At 32.6% G+C, this 23,288-nt stretch overlaps 1 protein-coding gene across 1 annotated transcript in view; it reads right to left on the reverse strand.

Moving 5' to 3' along the window:
* Nucleotides 1-23,288, reverse strand: part of SCaMC (Short Calcium-binding Mitochondrial Carrier) — a 124,293-nt gene that overhangs the window by 85,850 nt on the left and 15,155 nt on the right. The gene's annotated exons all lie outside the window — the stretch shown is intronic.

Below are 23,288 nucleotides of genomic sequence, written 5' to 3' on the forward strand. Positions count from 1 at the left end.
TCGTTTATTCTCTTGCGTTTAAAAATTATAAGCGGTGGAACGAAGAGGCCAATAGCACTTGCACAAAATACAGCTGTGTGCCACTTCTCCACTGCCGATTGCTTCAAATTGGTGCTTACGCTTTATTGAATCCGGCAGCCCTGTTAAATGATACAGAGGACACTTCATGTCACTAAAGGTAAATGATGGCAGAGCAAATCGTTTTTTTTTTAATTTTATAAATTCTTTCTATAACCACCAAGGTGCAAGATTGCTACATCAGTCTCGTGCAGCTTCGTCTCGGGGCGAGGAAGTTTGGCAGTAACATATTTTCATTCAAACATGTTTATAGCGTCATGGTCACACAAAACGCAGTTGCACATAGATGACGGATGGAGATGGAGTAACTCAAATCATAATAAAGTAGCTCTTGCTTATCGTAGGCTCAATGCAACTGAAATGCCAATCGCCTGACATCAAGTGGAGTGATACCATATAAACAACTTTCCAGTTCGGGTATGTATTGGTAAAGCTGTCTCTAATTCACATAGATGACGGATGGAGATGGAGTAACTCAAATCATAATAAAGTATCTCTTGCTTATCGTAGGCTCAATGCAACTGAAATGCTAATCGCCTGACATCTAGTAGAGTGATATCATATAAACAACTTTCCAGTTCGGGTATGTATTGGTAAAGCTGTCTCTAATTCACATAGATGACGGATGGAGATGGAGTAACTCAAATCATAATAAAGTATCTCTTGCTTATCGTAGGCTCAATGCAACTGAAATGCTAATCGCCTGACATCTAGTAGAGTGATACCATATAAACAACTTTCCAGTTCGGGTATGTATTGGTAAAGCTGTCTCTAATTCACATAGATGACGGATGGAGATGGAGTAACTCAAATCATAATAAAGTATCTCTTGCTTATCGTAGGCTCAATGCAACTGAAATGCTAATCGCCTGACATCTAGTAGAGTGATACCATATAAACAACTTTCCAGTTCGAGAATGTATTGGTAAAGCTCTGTCTCTAATTCTGATGGTAGATCACATTCGGAAGCAACTGTCCGAACTAATTCTTTGGATTTTTTATTGCTTCCATCTAGTCTTCGTTTCAGTGTCGCTTATGAAAGTCAAAACATTCGACTTGCCTCGTTCAAGCTGACTTCTTTTTTTCTTAATGCTTGTAATGCCAAAGACTTGCTGAACCCATTCCATGGATAGTAAATCCCTCTTCTCCATTCTGAAATGGAAAAAAAAATACAATAATAAAAGGGTTATAAAATCGTAAAATCCAATGACAGGTTACAATAACATTGGGCGCTGTCACAAAAATACCAAATTATTAGCCTAACTCCTACTACAGTTGCAAATAGTAGAAAATCTAGTTATTTATCAAAATCATACTCACATTAATTTTTGTTTTACTTGATTATTGTGCTGTAAGCGCCAACAGACGTCAATAGTCGACCGCGGCCGCACCGTGACTGAAACAAAAGGCGGCGCGGGGCGGGAGGGATTGCAATTTGCAATACTTGCTTTGTGACGTCACTAGTTCCTCACAGTGAGTATCTGCGTATATTGACAATTTCGTTTCAAAGAATATTCGTAGCTATTGTTGTAAATAATTGTTTCAAGTTCATCATTCTTCAGTTTCAATCCGCGAGACCTACACACATATACCTATCCCAACCCCTCCTGAAATACAAAAGAAGGCAGAGAAAATTGGAACTTGAAAAGTTCTCACTTTTTATTATTAAAGGCATAATATAAAAAACAAAACATTTTCCATTACAAAAAGCACTTTTTGTCAAATGATAATTTAAGATTTGGCCCAAATATCTGCATGATATTTTCAAGAATTCTCTAACATCTCGAGATATCAATTATTACGATAATCAAAGAAAGTCGACAAATCACAAAATCTACCAATGGACAATGTCATGTTACTAATTACCTAAAATCTAATAATAATTATTAAATAAAAATGGAAATTTTATGTCTTTATTAATTTCATTGTTCTTTGAAATTTATAGATAAATGCGACATTTATTTGTGCATTAAGGCCGCACCAGTGTCAGTCATTGAAGGTGACGACCTTCACTGATAAAAAGAAAATCTACATAATAAGAATCGCGAAACTATATTAAAAAATAACCAGTTTTTATTCAGATATTCTATTTTTACATTTAATGTCATGTTATATATCTTTTTTTAAATAGTTTCCACTCATCCTAGAATAGTCGATTACTTAATTTAAATTTGGCGCACTCCGCGCGACCAATCAGGGAGCGACTAGCGGAGGTGTGGCTGACAATAAATACGGTGACGTCAATGGTAATACTTTAATAAAAATTATATTATTTCTACGGCGCGCTTGAAATATCACGTTAATTGAGATAGTCAAAAGGGTCAAGTCCATAGTTCCGCTAGAAAAATGTATGTTATTTGATTTACACAATATGATATTATAAAATTTAAAACTGCAAAGTAGAAAAGAAACCAACTTGAATTGTAACGACATTGGGCGTTTTTTTCCAAGGTGTTTGTTAGCTGCATTTTTTATTAACCCTCCCATTGGTTGTATTTATTTTTCCATGCAGAACTATTGCAATCTAGATATTATTGATTACAATAGTTTTGATAATATTCAGATAACAATATTACCAATATAATCATGGATATTAATTACCAAATCAGTATCGGTTTTATTGAGGAAAGTGGACATTTTTGAAAAAAAAACGTCGGTGCCATTCTTAGAATTTAAATTTTCAATAAAATTTGTAATAGGTATAGGAAAAAATTCGATACTAAACGACTATGTAAGTAAACTACCTATGCATTGATTTTTAAAAGATGATTAAATTCATAAATAATACCTAAATAATCATAATATAATACAATGATGGTAACCACGAATGGTAAGAATCAATTTATTGCAATCGTAACTAGAGGTTGTGGTCGAGAAATCCCGTCTCAAAAATTCTCGAGAAATAACCAGAAAAGGTGGATCTCGAAAATTCTTATTTTTGGAGAAATTATCAATAAGAATCACGAACAGAAATATAGATGTTTCGCGACAATTCTCGAGAAATCAATAAACCAATCTCGAACTCAAGAGAAAAAAATATTGAATTCGATAATTTCTCAAATCTCGAGAAACGAAAATTATTTAAGAATCAGAAGCTCTAATATCTAGTAACTAATAATAATAGCACAGCACTTTGGAGAAATAACAAAGATTCAGAAGTTTATATTAATAAATTAATATTTGAATTAAACTGTTAAGATATTCAATTGATTGTGTTTTTTAAGCTGACTGTCAGAAGGGTTTGCCGCTAGTTACTATTTACTGCAGGTATATTATATTAAATTGGCTACTGTTTAAGTGTTAATTGTTGTTTTTTTTCGCTTGTGATAATCATTTACCTTCGTCCAGCAGGCAGTTTTCGCCACTGGGTACCAATTAATTTTGAAATACTATTTTGATTTTTATCTATATAAGCGAATTTGGGGAAAGGGGGTTAAATTTGCCAGCATTAGGTATATCAGCTGTATGGCAATGAATATTATCCTATCATATTGTTATGAAATAAATCTAAAATTGCGCTCAAGGCATAGTTTCAAAAGCCTTTAGTGCAAAAATGTGTCTGTGTAAAAAATAATGATCGTGAGGCAGCCACATTTCTCATGGCTTGGAGACGAATGAAGGTGTTGGTCTATATATGTAGATTTACTTGGTTTTTGTTATTTATTTCTTCAAAGGGAGACCAAATACATCAATAATATTATTATTGATTAGGTATATAAAATAAATTTATAATAATATTATTTAATAAAATAAATTCAAAATATTATTATCATTCAATAAAATAAATAAATAGTATTTATTATGATATTGATAGGTGGTACGGACTGGATTCCGATGCCTTAATAGGAATTTCAAAAGTGATCTCCCATTGTGCCTAAACCGCAGAGTGCTCAAACAATGTGTGGCATCAGTGATCTCGTATGCATGGGAAGCATAACATTCAAAAAATACGAAGACAAATGACAAAAAATTAAAACTAACGCAAAATTAAGGATTGCAATACCGGTATTTTAAAACCGGTAAGTTTTCAATTATTTACCGATACCTACCGAAATACCCGTTTCAAAATTCCAAAATACCGGTATTTTCGTTAGAAATGTTATGGGTTGGTTTTATTAAAAGATATTATTAATTAGATTTAACGTTTTCTTTTATTCCGATTTATAACACAAAATCACATACAATTATTATTACTGAAGTTTTAATACAAAGTTGAATATTACAAGGTACACAATGCGTCTTTCTTGTGAGACGTCCGGCTGTAGAGTGGTTTGTTATTCTGGAATACTTCTAGGAAGGAAACAATAAATATGATGCAAAAAAACTTAAGAAACTAACAAGATGTTACATGTTTCAGCCTGTCGAACCCACAGGCTGACTAACTAACGGTACAAATTTGAATGGCACATAACACCTCCCTTCAAAAGAATAAACTTATGGTACACAATTTTTACCATGAGTTTGGTTAAAAGAAATTATAATCATATTAATACATTGGTTTTCGAAAATAGATTTTGTTGTGAACAATAGATTGTGATGTGTGACAAATAGATTTAGAACAATTGAAGTCATATTACATACAGGTATACATATATTTTTTTTTTTTTACATTTAGAAAAACAATAAAATTCTTAATATTAGTACATATTATAATAAAGTAAATAATAACATAATCCTTTGAATGAGATTATTTATTGTGAGGGATCTAAATTAGCTTGCTTAATTCTATTTGTGTGAACCTTAACTAACTTATTCTGAACCTTAATTGTAACATTTAACGGACTGTTAACCTTGACAATTTCGTAAGGTCCTTGGAAATTAGGAGATAATTTTTTTTGATTTATTTATTTTAGAGGCGTTATTGGTTAAGTATATTTTATCACCGATTTCAAATGTTCTTAATGTTTTGTCCTTGTTATACCTTATCTGAGTTTTTTCTTTTCCTTTTATCAAATTGTTTCTAGCTATTTCATGTGATTTCGTTAATTTAAGTTTAAGATTATCGATAAATGAATCGTATGTGTACTTGAATTCAGATGTTTTTAGAGCTGTCGGCAAACTTGGTAGATTTCCAAAAACTAATTCGAATGGTGTAAATTTTGTGGCGGTATGCGGAGTAGTGTTATAACTAAACATGGAGAATGGAAGCCATTCATCCCAATCGGTTTGATTCGGAGAGATATAATGTTTTAGATAATCAGCTAAAGTAGCGTGACTTCGTTCTAGGGATCCATTACTGGTAGGCGTATATGCGCTAGTTTGTATCTGTTCGATTTTAAAAAGTTTGGCTACTTCCTTGAGAATATTTGAAGTAAAATCCTTTCCTTGATCGGTAAGTATTTTATCTGGAATTCCATATTGACAAATAAATTTTGAAGTTAGTTCCTTTGCAATGGTTACTGCTTCATGATTCGGGATTGGGTAACATTGAGAGTATTTTGTTAAATCGTCTTGGAGGGTTAATATATATTTGTTTCCATTTTCGGTTAAAGGTAGAGGACCTACTATATCTAAAGCAATACGTTCAAATGGTTTTAGACTGGTGGTAGTAATTTCTATGGGCTGTTTTAAGTTTTTTCGGGATATTTTATTTTTTTGGCATGATTCACATTGTTTAATATACATTTTAATATCCTTTTGCATATTAGTCCATCGATATTTAAGTCGTATACGGTTCAAGGTCCTGTGATATCCTGAATGTCCGCTTAAAGGAGAATCATGGTATTCCTTAAGTATTTGTGGAATTTCATTGTGATTAGGGTTAATTATTGTATTATGACAAATAGTGATATTTATATTTGAGTTATTGAAAACATATTGAATAATCTTTTTAATTTTTTCCCAATTGAGGTTATCCAAACCACAACCGAGTCGTGGAAATGAAATATTTGGTTCTTTGTTATTTTTAAGAATATTTTTTAAATTTGATAATGCCAGAAAAACGGAATTATAGTTTGGTTTTTCCCAAAAATTTTGTTTTGTGATTAAGTGGTAAATATTAGCTATCCCTTTGGACATTGATTTATCATTTGAAATACAGTGCGCAATTGATTGTTTTTGATTTAGAAGGGATTCGTCGATTTCATTTAAGTTGACATTGAAATGTTCATTTTGTTTCTCGATAAAGTCATTGTATGAATATGAAGGATTATTGGTAGATGGGTTATTTACAAGAACAGTATTTTGATTTTCGATTCGGGACAAAGCGTTAGTATTTGAGTTTGTAAAATCAACGAAACTTTCGTGTTTATTAAATGGTTCGAGAGTTATTTTATTTGATAAGATATTGACTGACTTAATACTGCTATTGACGATTGTGGCATATACTTTATTTCCTGGAAGTACCTTTGCAAGAGTACGTGATAAGTATACGTCTGGAAGTATTTGGATATTCGGTATTACACCTTCGTTAATTTCAGGATTTTGAACAACTAATTCTATAAGGGTTTTAGATCTAGGCTTTAAAGTATAGATAGGATTGATTTTAGTGAATATAGGAATAATTTCATCGTGAATATGTAATGTATTTGTTTCGTAGTCAATCTTTGCATTATTATTGACGAAAAAGTCATGACCTAGTAATCCGTCTAAAGGAACATTAGTGACATGGTTTGGAATAATGTGAATAGTATGACGAATTTGCATATATTTTAAAGGAAATGTTAAATTAACTGTTCCGATAGTTTTTACTGGATTCGGAGAGTTATCGATACCTTTGAGCGTGACGAGTTCAGTTTCATTAACAAGTTCGTTTCCATCCAGGGAACTTATTTTTACTAATGAGATGTCGGCGCCAGTATCAATCAATAATTTTAGATTTTTTTTTTCTGTATATGGAAATTCAACATACGATGTACTTGGTTCTAATGAAAATATTCTGCCTGAATGCTTTGCACGTTCCGGGAGGAGGCAGGTCTCCTGGAGTGCTGGAAGTTTAAAGTGTTTGGATAATTTTGCGAATTTTGTGAATTTTGCGGAGATTGATCGAAAGAAACATTTGGATTTGTTTGATTAGTTTGAAGCTGAGAAGGATTCGAATTATTTTTAAAACGATTATTGTACTGTCGTTTTCTGCACTCTTCGATTAAGTGTCCTGATTTTTTGCAATACCTGCACACTTTATTTACTGAAGTTTTGAACTGATTTATATTTTGATTGTTGTAATTGAAATGATGTGACTGATTATGATTATTATTTTTATAGTTTATGTGCATACCTTTGAAATCATTTAAAATCTTATCCTCGTCTATAGCCACGTTTGCTGCTTCTGTTAATGTTGTTGGCTTAGACAATCGAACTACCATAGACGTTTGAGGATGGATTCCTAGCATGAAGGTATTTAGAGCGCTATCCTCGATTTGTTTAATCCGACCTTTTAACTCGTCGTCATCCTTATGTATAAGTCTGATTGCATTGATGAGGTTATTTCTGCAATTCTCTACACGCTGAATAAATTTGATAATAGGTTCTTTATATTCCTGTTTGCAATTTCTGAGTTCTAATTCTAATTGTGATGTATGTTTATTTTCACCGTAAGTAGTATTTAGAAAAGATTTGAAATTGTCATAAGATTCAAATTTATAATTCGAAATTGTATATTTGGCGTTACCTACTACGCAGTGAATCATGTATTTTAACAGGACGGGTTTTAATTCATTCGGACATATTTCAAAAGCCGTATCACAGTCATTAAGAAATGGGTATAGATTTTTCCTTTCTCCATCGAAGGTTGAAATAAATTTCATCAGGGTATCTAAGCTTAGTGACGACATAGTATTATTGTAGTTATTGATAATTTTCATATAAATGAATGAATAATTAATTTACCGTTCTGTTGTGGAGAATAAATACCTACACTTTACACTGTCACTGTTATATACACTAAGCACTTGACACTCGGAGATTATGTCTTGATGATATTGGAGTTTTGAAGACTTGGAGACTTGAAGATCTGATGGACGCTTGAAGAATATGAAGCTGTAGCTTGAAGATTATGAAGCTGTAGTTTGAGAATATGAAGCTGGAGCTTGAAGATTTGAAGTTGGAGCTTGTAGAATTGGAGTTGGTGCTTGAAGAATTCGAGATTTGAGTTTGACGAATTCGAGATTGGAGTTTGAAGAATTGGAGTTGGAGCTTGAAGAATTCGAGATTTGAGTTTGACGAATTCGAGATTGGAGTTTGAAGAATTGGAGATTATTCGTCGAATTCAGGAATTTGAAGATATTTGAAGACTCTTGATTTAATGATTTTGAAGATTTAGGAGAATATACAACTTTATATTATTAATTAGATTTTTAATTTCCGTTCGTTTTTCACAACGATGTACTTTAAAAAAACAATTAGTTTATACGTAATATTATTATGTGTTTTATTTTTAGGATTCTTGCTATTTTTAAAGAATTTGAATTCACCGTTAATTTATTTCACGTTATTTAGCTTTATCCACACTTCCTGACACCAATTTTATGTTATGGGTTGGTTTTATTAAAAGATATTATTAATTAGATTTAACGTTTTCTTTTATTCCGATTTATAGCACAAAATCACATACAATTATTATTACTGAAGTTTTAATACAAAGTTGAATATTACAAGGTACACAATGCGTCTTTCTTGTGAGACGTCCGGCTGTAGAGTGGTTTGTTATTCTGGAATACTTCTAGGAAGGAAACAATAAATATGATGCAAAAAAACTTAAGAAACTAACAAGATGTTACATGTTTCAGCCTGTCGAACCCACAGGCTGACTAACTAACGGTACAAATTTGAATGGCACATAACAGAAAGCATACCCGTAAATGTTTATCAAAAATGAATTTAATGTTATTTTTTCATTGCTTACTACTATATTATAATATATATATTAAACTTAGTGTATAAGTGTTATGCTGCCAAAACGCAAATATATTGACTGAAACCAACAAAAGTTAAATAAAACTAAAACAAAATTCCTCAAATATATTTATCAAATTGTCGCGATGAATTAATTATATTCCTAAAAAAAACATTCGTGGCAAATATTTTCAATAATTCTATAACTATTGATGCAACGTTGATAGTACATCTAATAAACGTTGACTTTCACAGAAATTTTTCTGTACCCGGATGCAGTTCTAAAATATTATGATCTATACAAATTTACAAAGGTCAACATAATAATAATGTAGGTAGGTACTTTAGGTTGCTATAAAATAGTGTTTCAAATTTCAATAGTTATACTTTTGATAGGTACTTCTTTTTTCTATAATATGTTTTGACGAATAGCGGTATTCAATAAGAAATAACAATACGCTGGTATTGCAATCCCTGCGCAAAACAGCATGGAAAGGTGGATGTTGAGTGTGACTGGGGCGGGCATATTGATAGAAAGAATCAGTATCAAATAAAGACTGTCAGTTAGCGAGGGATGTTATACCGAAAACAAATTATAAAATATCATAATTGGTATCGAAAAAAAGTGTCGGTACCAGTATCATATCGAAGTATCAGTCAAAATGTATCGATACTTTTTAGATGGCCCCTGGGTATGATCACGCATTGGTATGCGGAAATATAAACAAACCAATGAGTAAGGATGCTAATAAGAGTGCCTATTTATGCTATTTGATGGATGTCAACAGACTGATCAAATGGTAATATGGTGGAATATCAGTTGAAAAACAACAGGGACTAAGCCGCTACAGAAGTGCCCTAAAACCAGCTGGAAGATTAACTGATTAAAGTTCAGTGGAAATACATGTCATCAAATATCTAGAGACAGGAATGAGAGGAACTAGCGGAGAGTTTCATCCACTTGTGGATCGACCATGGTTGACAATTTTTGAATAGACAAAAACTAAATTAAAATAACCTAATTTTTGCTGAAGTGAGTTTTTGAAGAAACCGTTAGATAACCAAGTGGAGCTAGACAACCATGCCCTAGATTCGTGTCTGACACCATGAGCCTGGTTGATGACTCAGGTAGAATTGAAAGCCAATACCTGCAACAGTATAAACCGAATAATATCTGATGCTGAAAGTTTGTCTTGATTCATCAGTAGGAAATAATTTACTCAATAGAATTTAGCCAAAACTACAAAAGATAACAAAATGTGCTTAAGAAAGTCTCCACCTTGTACTTGATTGCAAATGACATGACCAAAGCATATTTTAAAATACGATTTAATGATTTTACATGTAAGCAATGTATAATAACGCGTGTGCATGGATTTACTTGCACCAATAGTGTGTATTTCAAACTATTGCGATAATAACTGTTTACACGTAAAAGTGCTGACTGTCTCGCCAATCTTATACTTCAAGAGTATGCGAGACGTAGTGTTGTCACTGCATGGTACTATTTTACAGGTCATGAAAATCGGAACCCTAAAATGAGTCTCTGCGTGGTTTAGTTCGTTTTTTTACCGGCAGGTTCGCCACTATCGTTCTACTGCACAGGCGTAGATATCGCACAGTCCAATTGTCGCGTGAAAATTCAGAAGCTTCTGAACTTTTTTGATCCATGCATGCAATATTGCAATTTGCACGATAATATATGTTTACACATGCATTTTTTGCTAATACATACTGTCAGCAGTAAATCCATGGGTGTGTAAACGGGGCATTAGTTCATATTAATGACTGCTGACATTATTAATAATTAATAATTATTAATAATGTCATTATTAAATTCCTCAGAATGTTTAAATTTGTCATTATAATTTCATCCTGTGGTAATTTTCAGAATTATCCATCAGCAGCTGTTTAAACTTATAATTTATAACAATAAAATGATTTTATTTTATTATCTGTATTAATTGTCATACTTATCAGTTGTGTTTTTATTTATCAACGTATCAAAGAACTTAATGCCAGGTCTAAGACAGTGTTCCTCAAGAACAGTACATATATGAAAAGTGTATTTATTATTTTTCAAAAAATTAGCTAATTAGAATTTTTGGAAATATTCTGCTACCTACATAATAATATTATGTGTCTCATTTATTCATTAGTCAAATTTTAAATCATATTTTCTAAATATAAATTGAATGTTATGTAAAATATAGAACTTTAAAATGTAGACTTTTCAATGACACAAGAATGTATTATGTATGAATCTAGACTGTATGGTTACAATATTGAAATTATACACATTTGTTTTCTTCAATAATCAATGTTTTAAAAATTATAATTATTATTCAAAAATCTTTTGTAACCATAAAATAATATGTAATAATAAGATGAGACCCTATAATGAAAGAACATTTTCAAAAGCTTATTGACTTCAAATATATTTATTATTAGTTTATGTAATTTCAAATTTCATGCTGAAGATTACCGACGACCGAAGATATCTACAATCAAGCAGTGGCATTGATTGAAAACAAAATTCTCGCTCTCAAAGTCTTACAGCGTTTAGGTTTAAGTATATAAAATACAGAGGGATGTTCGAAGCACAGTATACGGTCATCCGTCAAATGATAAAGTACATCAACACTCGTAACAAAGAAATATCAATTCGAAGAAAAATTTCACAATTATCCAAAAGTATCAAAGGTCCACTACTATTAAGCTTAGATTGACAGTCAGGTTCATGCGACCTGACGAGCGGCAGATAAAAGTCGAAAAAGATTTAGGGCCTCCGTTGAGGAACCACTGTACGAAACTATACTTCTCGTTCGAAAATATTAAAGTACCAGATAGGTATTTATGTTCGAAAATTATTCGCGAAATTTTTATAAGTCGGGGTTAGGTATTTATAAATGATTTCTCGCGCCGAAACGTCAGAGTCCAACTTTAGGTATTAAGAAAGAATTATTAGGAAAGGGGGAGTTGGGTGGTCCCAAACTCCTGTGCAAACTTGCACAAATATATGAATTTGTATGGAAATGTCAGACCGACGTCCTGCGTGGACTCGGCCCCGGAGGCAGTGATAAACTGGATACAGGATTCAAAATTCCTGGGTTTTTATCTTAATCGGGAGATTTCATCCCCTAGGACGAGCGTTCTACGGGTCATAAATCCACATATCATTTTCACTATGAGATTTGGACTTAATCGATCGCCCCGCGGAATCGCAAGTCGCGAGAGAGCTGAAATCAACTGTATTTGGTGTGCGCGGGCCGGCGGTACAAAGTCGTAGTCGCGATATCCCGCTGGGCTCGCGTTTTCACTTAGCTCTTCATACTCATCAATGAGCCTGGTGGAAGTAGTGGAACTGGTAAGATATTTTTAATCAACTTGCCACTTGCAAAGTATCTGAGGTAAAAGAAAAGTGCACTTGCAAAGGTATCTATATCGGCATCATTGTACACTGATGAATGGCAGGTCGAAGAGCTCACACTTCAGTGGCACTGCCAATTAACCTAATTAGCAAGACTCCTGTATGCGGTATTAAGGAATCGGAAAGGCAAATAACACATATTTTTCGTCATCTTAAGATGTGCAATAATTAATGAGATTAAAGCCGACAGCAAGTCTATAATAATAATATATGAAGGGATGCGATATAAACGAGTAGACTATTCCAGACGAATACATGTAGAAATATTTAATTATACGTTTATTAAATCAGTAAATTTATTTAATGCAAACATTAAAATTGGGAAAGAATTTAGTATAGAAAATTCACTTTGAGAAACATTGATATTTTAACATAAACAAAAAGTATATAATTAAAAATTTTCTGTCTCCATAATTATTTACAATGTATGTGCTAAATTTGATTACTGACTTTGTGATACACAATTATATACCTTGTTTATATAAGATAATATATTAATAACCTGCAATTGAATTGCATTTATTATAAAAGATACCAACACAAAATATTTGCAAAAGACTGTTTTTGTGCATTCGTTTAATGAAGTGTAGCAGTCAAAATAAATAGAGCATGTTGTTTTTTTGACAGTAGGTTATATTATTGACGTAAATAATACTAAATATACATAATACTAAACAAAGATAAGAAATTATTATTTTTTAGTTTTATGATATTCCATGGCACATTTTTAATATCATGATTTATGACAATTTATCAAAAATTGTTTATACTATGATTTCTATTTTGATTTTTGAATAAAACATTCACAAGACATTTGTTTTTCAAATAATTATGGATTGTTGAACCTGTAATATAAAAGTTACAGCAATGTGATTTATATGAATGAAATGGTATCATGTGGATACCGTATTCTAGGAGGTAAATAAATTACCCAAATTAATTTCGTAAAATAGTACTTTTCACGTAGGTAAAAGAAACCACAAGTCTGAAAATGTTTTATCCAAATTTAATATTTTTTCAATCGTAGATAATATAAACTATTAAGGTATACACTTGTTGTAAACGTCTGTAGCGTATAATTGTTGCAATACAGTGTAGAAGTTAAATATTTTACCATATCAAATTTTTTATTTTTATGTATAAAAATGTTTCAATATTTAAAAGTCATTATCTTTATTACGCACTGACATCTATACTCATTTATCAAAATAATTTTGTATAATTTATATGAAATGGCATCTATTTGCGACAATGGAAAGTTTGTAAACGCATTCCAACCTTTTTATTGTCACGTGTAGATGTCAGTTATTTAGTAAGTACATAATAAAATTATTAGACTCAAGTACGTTATTAATAAAACTATTTTAATGAACGAGTACAGATGTCAATGCACAATAAAAAAATATTTTTGGCATACAAAATTATTAAACTCAAGTACATTATTAATAAAACTATTTTAATGAATGAGTACAGATGCACAATAAAAAAATAGTTTTGGCATACCATTACCGAAATTTCAAAAATACAGACCTACAAACTTATCTGTAGAATGGCCAAAAATGGAACTACAATAATTGAACTATGCCATTTGAGGCGCCGAGTCGCTAAACTGGCTCCTGGCGATTTTTCGATAAAATGAGTTTTGAATGTACTTAGATGCTCTATCGATAGATCTATCGACTTTTCCAGTTGAGAGTTTCAAATTCCTCCCAATTTCATCAAAAAATCAAAATGAATATTGACGTGAGTCGCCAAGCGCGCTCTTTGAAAAAATAAGGAGTCGCTAAATTGTCTCTTCTTAACCGACCAATCAGACGCGGCCATTCAAATACTGATTTCAAACGTACGGTAAAATCTCTATACAACCGCGTCAAACCGTTCGCGTCTGTGCAGTGAGAATGTCTTGATTTTGTTTTTTCGTTTTTTTGTTTTGTTTCATTCCTTGTTTCATTCCTTGAATTTGTTTCATTCCTTGAATCTCTACCAGGAGAATCAAGGAAGCGTTTAAGAAATCCAGCTGGCTGGAAATGTAACGTGTTATTCCAAGAAAGGTATTTAAAAATTGACATTCCTGACATTAATTTTTGCTATAGATGTTTCAATAATCCAGTGGTGTTTCATAATAATATTTTTTGTTTCGTATGCTTTTTTTAAATTATGCCGTAGATACATATTGTATATTTAGCGTGATGTAATTATTATGAGATCTCTAAGTACAGATTTTTAACATATTTTGCTTGTGTCAAAAAATAATATTATTGGGACCTTTAATAATTGAACATTATTTTTTAGTCACTTGATGACTTTCTAAGCAAATCCATAAGTATAATAAATTGATTTAAGATAACCGCCATAAATCTCATTATATATATTTACATAATATCTAAGTATAGTCATTATTTTATACTTTTGTATATATATATTTATTAACCTCTATCTTTACTTTTTATTTTCAAAGTTATTGATTATTGTATTTTTCATGATTTGTTGCAGATATTCATCTAAAAAATTGCCCGAGTATCCTCAGTGTAATCATGACACTAAGAACTTCAAGTGCAGTTCATTAAATGGAACTGATATTAGACATTTCCATACTGCATTTTATGAAAAGGCAGTGAAACTTGCTCAAGATACATTTATAGTGAAGTATTGTAAAGGAGTTTTAGTGATGTCACACAATGGGGCTGAAAGAAAAAAATCTTTCAATATAAAATATTATGCCCGAAAAAGTCAAACTGGTGCTTTGGTTCCCGTATGCCAAAAAACCTTTTTGGGTATTTTAAACATTAAAAAAGGTAGAATCCAAGGTGTTGTGAAGCGCTTTCAAAATAGCGCGGGAAAACTTCCCACCGAGAGAAGAGGCGGGGATAAGGCACATGCGAGTTTTATAGGGAAAAGAGCAAGTGTTGTTGCATTTATAAAGGAGTTAAAAGGTAGTGAGCCACATTACTGCCGGAATAAGACGCAGAGTCGGGTATACTTATCGGCGGAACTAAATATCACGAAGTTATGGAAGATGTATAATAGCATACTTAGACTAAAACACCGCAATTAATAATTATTTATTATCTGTGGTCGATATACTGTAAAGTATATTCCGTTGAAACGATTAAACAATACATTGTGTTTTATTATGCTTTCTATGTATGTGTTATTGGGACCATCACTTATTCACATATTTGGTATACTTGTGTAATTTCTTGCTCGCTTCTCATTAATAAACACGATTCTTTATTCTGAAAAAATGCTTTTTTTCTATGTACAATACATACATACCTACCGCTATAAATGCTAAAAAGATGCAATGTAAAAAAGGATTTATCGTGTAGTAGGTAAGTATGGTTAGAAAATATTTGTTTGGCAAAGTAAATTCTAAAATATCTATATTAATTGAAATAAATACGGCCCGCTACTGAACAGTCATTTCCGGCCGACCTTATTCCAGTAAGTGCCAAACTCGACTCTGTTGACACATGTAACGTCAAAGTGTGAGTCACAAATTTGGCTCCTTGCGACAGCGAGTGATGCAAGTGTGCTCTCCGGACAATTAAAATGCATTTATTTGGAATATTGGCGCATATAAATTGAATTTGACGTTTTAATTTACTATTCCATATAAACCGGAAACTAGAAAATAACTTAAATTACACTTAAAGTTATCACACTGCCCATAACAGTTTTTCGTGATTTACTCAAAACTCAAAAAACCCCCAGGAGCCAGTTTAGCGATTCGGCGCCTCATTTTAAAAACGTCATCCATGTGTCATCTTGTTGTCAGATCTGCCCGGGTGCGATATTTTATTGTTCTGTTGAATGTTGAATGAAATGTTGAAGAAGGGTTAGTGGAAAAATTGTTGTTGATGATTTTGATTTGGGAGTCATCAGACGAAAAGTACACGAATTTTATGCGGTTAGAAAAGAACTATCCTAATTAGATAAGCTGCAAAAAGTTTTGAAAGAAGATATACAGTTTCCAGGTAGTCATGCACAAATTAGAATTTCGTTTTAGAAATACTAAAACTAACCGCAAATTGCTTATGGAATGCAATGATATCTGTGCATGGAGAGCGAAATTCTTACATGAATTAAGAATGAGACTTCTGCGAATCGTCGACCAGTAGTTTATTTAGATGAAACCTTTATACATTCCTCCCACACAACAAATAAATGCTGACAAAGTGAAGATGATAGCGGGGTATATGAACCAGTATCGAAAGGTCAGCAGTTCATAATTGTCAATGCAGGAGGTGAAACCGGGTTTGTCGAAAATGCCCTTTTGATATTTAAATCAAATACAAAAAGTGATGACTTTCATGATGAAATGAACAATTAAAATTTTCAAAGATGGATGACAGAAAAATTAATACCCAATCTAAAGGAACCATCTTTTATTGTGATGGACAATGCTCCATACCATAGCATTTGCTTAAATAAACCCCCAAATACAAATTCACTTGAAGCTGAAATGCACCAATGGCTCTCGCAGAACTGTCATAATTTTTCACAAGAAATGACGAAACCGCAACTTCTCGAGATTATAAAAAGAAACAAACCTGCACCAATATATGAAATCGATAATATATTGGCACAACATGGGCATACGTGTTTACGGTTACTAGCTTACCACTGTGACCTTAACGCTATAGAGATGATATGGAACACGATGAAAAGGAAAGTCACAGAAGTAAATATAGACGACAAGGCTGAAAATATGCCTCGACTGATAACTGAAGCTTTTAATTCCATTAATGTTCTGGAATGAAAAAACATAGCAAACATGTTCGTAATATTGAAGAAGAATATTGAGGAAACGATACGTACTTAGATGAGCCATTTATTATTAGCTTAGAAAGCGATAGCAACACTGAAAGTGACAGCGATGTTAGTGGTGTATGGCCCATTAATCAATTAAATGAAAGTGTGTCAGATCATACATATAGTAAATTTTAGATTCATGTTTGATTGTATATTTTAAATACGTTCTGTTTATTTATTATTATTATCGATATTTTTATATTGTCCTTACTCAAAATTATATAATTTGATCCGTGCCACGATCCACGTGCAATCTAATCCGTGCCATGGACGAATTAACTCGCCAAAGCATTACTGTAGCGTCAGGCCACGGAATAATTAACTCGCGGGTTCTTGTAAACGTCATAACTTCTGAATAAACATTCTGTGTATATTTTCTAAACAATATTTACCATTTTAGTGTGAAAATATTCACAATAAACTCGATAAACATGTTGTGTTGGTAAGTATTGACAAATATTTATCATTCCGTTCATGTCTCATATTTTTTAAAGGATTTATTTTATTCTACACCTAGTAAAAATTGGCTGGTAGTGATAAAGTTAAGTAAGTAGTATGTTTCTTCAATTTTTAAATAAACACAGTGTTGCTGCAATAAACTACATACTTTTTAACCCGGCCGGCGCCGATGTCACACACCTTGTACAAATCGGCCAAATTCGCAATGCGCATGTGTATAAATCGATGTCACCGCGTCCATATTTATCATACGGGACTGATTTTTTCACGTAAATTTGGCCTGATTTGTCCTTCTCCTGCCACCTATGACATATTTTAAAAGCATTGGTTCTAAATATAAAATAATCACCAAAGTTTCGAACCAATTCGTACGGCCAAGTTTTGCCGGTCGACAGAAATCAGTTTGAACTGCGCGCCGCGACTGCGCAGTATACGACAGACTTTCAACCGAGCGGGCCATTGCGCGGGATTGTATTTATCGCATACAAGTTGAATATTTACCGCAATCGTTGATAAATACTTTTTTTGCTGTCTGGTGTACTTATCACATTAAAACTGGCATGATTAACTATTGAACGTATGATTTTATTTTACCGCGATTTTTAAAATACTTTTTGTACTGTCTACCGTGTCCCATTTTAGTGAATGTGAAAATTAATACTGATATCAATAACTATTGTGTGTGAGTTTAATGGTTTCTGTGATTTGGCGTTCCCTAATACTGTAGTTAAACATTTTAAAAACATTTCATAGTTTTATAGTGCGTAAATATGGAGGAAGAAAATGTGCGTACTAATGAGGAATTGGACTCAGATTATGATATGTCGGAAGAGGAATTGGAACAGCATGAGACTGATCATGACGTCGACGATACGGACTCTGACGAGCCAATTGAATTTTTGCGGTCGTGGAGAACTGGCCCGTATATTCCAATAGTTCACGAATTCAATGATTGTCGATCTGGCGTGACATCGAACGACTTGAACGAATCCTCTCCCGAATGTCTTTTCTTTGAACATTTTTTGAATAAAAATATAATGTCGGAAATAGTGAACCAAACGAATACATTTTTTAACCATTCGTACAGTGCGGGAGACCTTGGACCGAAATCGCGATCACACAATTGGACAGACACGTCAGTGCCGGAGTTGTATACATTTTTTGCCGTATCAATGCTGATGACTCGAAATAAGCACACGTCGATAGAGGAACATTGGAGTACCGATCCTTACCTGCATGCAGACATTTTTGGGAAAATAATGGCTAGAAATCGATACCAACTTATTTTACAAATGCTTCATTTTTCTGATCCTAGTGTGACCGCCTCAAATGATAGACTAGCTAAAATTAGATTACTGTTAGAACACACAAGAACAATTTTTAGGGAAACGATGATACCGTATCAGAATCTTTGCATAGATGAGAGCATAATCGTGTTTAAGGGTAGATTAATTTTTAAACAATTCATTCCTTCCAAAAGACATCGATTTGGAATAAAAATGTTTGTGATGTGTGACGTAATGACAGGATATATTATTGACTTTATAATTTATTGTGGGGAAGGGACTGACATACAAGACAATGAAAATCTCGGTATTTCCGGTGCGGTAGTGACAACGCTAATGAAAGACTACATCGGGAAAGGTCACACCTTATGGTGTGATAACTGGTATTCGAGTCCGGCGCTTTTTAAATACCTTCACTCTCACAAAACGAATGCTTGCGGTACAGTGAGAAAAAATCGTAAAGATATGCCAGAGTTCAGCAAACTGAAAAAGGGAGATACCGAGTCTAAGTACAATAGTCCACTTTTGGCTCTGAAATGGCACGATAGGAGGGATGTTCACATGCTATCCACCCTCCACGATGCATCATTTGGACCAACGGGAAAAGTGAACTATAGAACTGGCGAAAACATCGAAAAACCAAAATGTGTTATAGATTATAACAAAAATATGGGTACGGTAGATAAGTCCGACATGATGCTTAGCAACTTGTCGTGTATGAGAAAGTCGATCAAGTGGTATAAAAAGGTCGCATTCCACATGATCGACTTATATTTATTAAATGCTTTTTATTTATATAAATTTATTAAATGTGACAAAAAAACATTGGGCGATTTTCAACTCTGTGTAATAAAACAATTAGTGAACAAATATTGTGTGAGAATTTCAAATGCACCCCTGCCCAAGCCGACAGCGTCAACTAGCGATAATCCCGTACGATTATTGCCCAAAAGTGCAACGGGACATTTGCCAGAATACATTTTACCGACACAAAATACCGATAAGCCTAGAAGGAGATGTTTCGTATGCGGGAATTCTAAAAAAAATCCGAAAAAAACAAAACTCTCTCGCTATATGTGCCCAACGTGTGATGTTGCGTTATGTCTGTCACCTTGCTTTAAAATATATCACACGTCAAAAGAATTTTAAAATAGGTTTATTATTGTATTTGTTTTTTTTTTAATATCTGAGTTCGTGTTAATTTATCAATAATATTCAATAAGTTAAGTGTTTGTGTAGTTTAAATATATTAAAAGGGTCCCCTTTATATTTGTTTACGACTCAACCCGAAGACATTAATATGTGATTTATCGATATGCACTTGAAAATTAGTAACACTTCAATTCGTGGGAACGTAATGCACAAGTGTCGAAATAGTACACACCGCGCAGAGCTCTAACTATTGGCTACAAAATGGCGTCTTACGGTGAGTTCTTTCAAATTTGGATAGCATTCGTTTGTTCGAGTGTTTCTGATATTATAACTGATTTATTACGGTTTTTTAGTGTGTCGAAATTATTTTAATGGTTTTGGGTTCTCGACTGGAGCTGTGACATATTTTTTATTGCTTTTTTTAGTATAGAACAAAGACGATAATGAAATTCATGCGTAGTTATGGTGCGTCATACGATTTTTGAGGCAGGTGCCGGGTTAAAAATATATATATGTATTCGTTTACTAAAACAAGTTTTTTTTAAATCCTAAATTCGGGATAGTTTCCTGGTATAGGCAACACTGTATAGACTGGACTGTAACTTTCGTTATTGTTGGATTAAGCTGAATTAAGCCTGAAGAAATTTTTAAGCAATCGCAAAAACTAAAAACATGCAAAATTTTAAAACTTTCTTCCATACCATGATAAAAATATTATCATTCTTTCACTCTCACATAGATGTCAGTTGTAAAAATTTTAGAATATTATACAAGTACGTTATAAAATTATTTTCATAAATGAGTATAGATGTCAGTCCATAATAAAAATAATCAGAATGACAAAACTAGGAAAAATTAAAAAATATCACTTTGTGTTGTCTTCTTCTATAAACAGGCATTATTAATTATTATATTATGTACAAGTAATACATACATACATACATAAGTCTGTACAGTACACTCTGAGTAATCCGCCGCTCGATTACCCGACAACTTCTGTAATCCGCCATTATTTTTACAAGTTGAAAGCACAAAATCTAGCTCTATAATTCGCCGGTATTCGATTATCCAATTCAGTAGTCCGCCACTTACAAGTATACAACGCAGATGGGACGGGTTTATTTTGGAAACTTCTCCTTCGTGAAATGTACGTTCATCGCGAAGAAAGTAATGTACCAGGGAGGAAAGTGCCCAAGTACCGCATCACAATTATGCCATGCTCCTATGCAACCGGAACACACAAACTGAAGCTTTTCGTCATAGGGAAAGCCAGGAATCCTAAGCCATTCAAGAATATCTGCCTCACTGAACAACTGGTTGTGTCAAGTGATTTACTATTTAATATTTAGTTAATAAGCTTAATTTATAAATGTGTAATTTAGTAAATACTTGATTTTGATTATAAATAAAACCGTAATTTGTTAGTACAAATTTCTCAAAAAAAAAAACGAAATTTTTACGAAATACCTGTTTTAATTTTTACCATATTTTGTAAGTATGCATTATAGTCTGCCGCTTTCACTAATTGGACACTTGTCTGGTTTTTGGGGTGGCGGATTACTGAGAGAGTACTGTATATGTAAGTGGTGCTGGCCATTCATTGTACTTTTGTGTTGATAAAGTGTTTCACTAAATTATAATGAACCGGCGACCAACCTCTAACTTTCTCGAACCTGATACGAATGAACAAAATGTCATGACACCTACATTATACTTTCAAAGATGAAATTAGATAAATATAATGTACCTGTTCGAACCAAATATACGAAGGCAGATACCTCAGAATATTGCATATCGACTGCTTTAACCAGCAAACCATCCGACTGCACTTTTGACCAAAAATGAGATTTTGATAGCATTTTGTTATAAAGCATGTTTTCTATGCCCACAGAAAATTTCAAACTCCAAAATCTATAAATAAATGCATTATCGTTCTTCACACGAAACAGCCAACTGGAGGTGCCAAATTTCCAATATCGTAAATGGAACAACTCTGCTCTTTATATATAAAAGGGAAGCTAAAATAGTGTATTAATTCATAGTGCAGCTTATTTGTAAAAAAAAAATGTATTTTTGGAATTGTTATTCCGCTCGCTAGTTAAATTATTGTATTTTTTCTCTTTCCTGAACAATTTTCCCAAATGGAGTTTATTATGTAAAATAGATCTATACACATTCTTACATATATAGTTAAGATTCTCTGGATTCACAACAGAACCAATTTTACATAACAATATTTTATTATAAACATTCAAATTTGTTTAACTAATCCTTTGATATCTTTATGATGACACCATGCCAGTCTGCAGTAAACGGATAAATATAAGTGAAAGATATGGAAAAAAGCTACTTGCATTGTCACAAAGGTGAACCTGCAAACTGCATTAATTGTTGTACCTATATCATTATTGTTCTATTCTGTCAATGTCTCAACAGTTATAACACTAGGTGTTCATTGTAAATATAGATATGGTATATACTTAAGAATTAACTCTACCTACATTGCAATTCTCTACCTTAGTCAATTGCCTACAGGGCGATTCTCAAATATTTTTTATCAGATGTCAGTGTTCAGATATAGTATGAAATAGTGTATTGTATATTATATCACGGAACTAAACTCAAGACAAGTATAAATTGAGCCCATATCCGGAAAACGAGCGATATCGTGATAACGCTGTTTTTTTGGTGAATCGGTTTTAATAACGCGGCATACACGTATGCATGCACTCATCAAATATTACTTTGATATTCTAACAAGAGGTGGCAGTAGACAGACTAAACTGACCATGTGTTGCACGCTGTTTATCCATAACTGAAATGTTTAACTGCCAATATCTCTGAACGCCGTTTTTAGGATAATGCTCGTCTTCCGGATATGGACTCAATTACACATACTAGAATTAGTATTTCATATGAGCCTATTTGTAAATCTAATTTATTTATTCTTATAGTGATGTGTGGTACATAGCTTACGTACGCATATGTTATTTAATGTTATTAAAAAATGTAAATCGCAATAATATTTATTAAATTTGATGTTATTCTTTCGTATTGTTTTTAAAAAATAATGTACTATAGCAATCATTCATCTAATCTACAAGGTGAAATAGAAATAATTTATAAACTAGATAGATAATCTCTATAAGCTGATTTCAGTTTCCTGCAGATTAGAAATTAATTACATATTTTTATACAATTGATATAATTATTTCAAGGTTTCCATTAGTTTCTGG

This window comes from Rhyacophila brunnea, unplaced genomic scaffold (assembly GCF_057557595.1).
Source record: "Rhyacophila brunnea isolate RB1 unplaced genomic scaffold, BYU_Rbru_1.0 scaffold_1, whole genome shotgun sequence".
NCBI classification, from domain to species: Eukaryota; Metazoa; Arthropoda; class Insecta; order Trichoptera; family Rhyacophilidae; genus Rhyacophila; species Rhyacophila brunnea.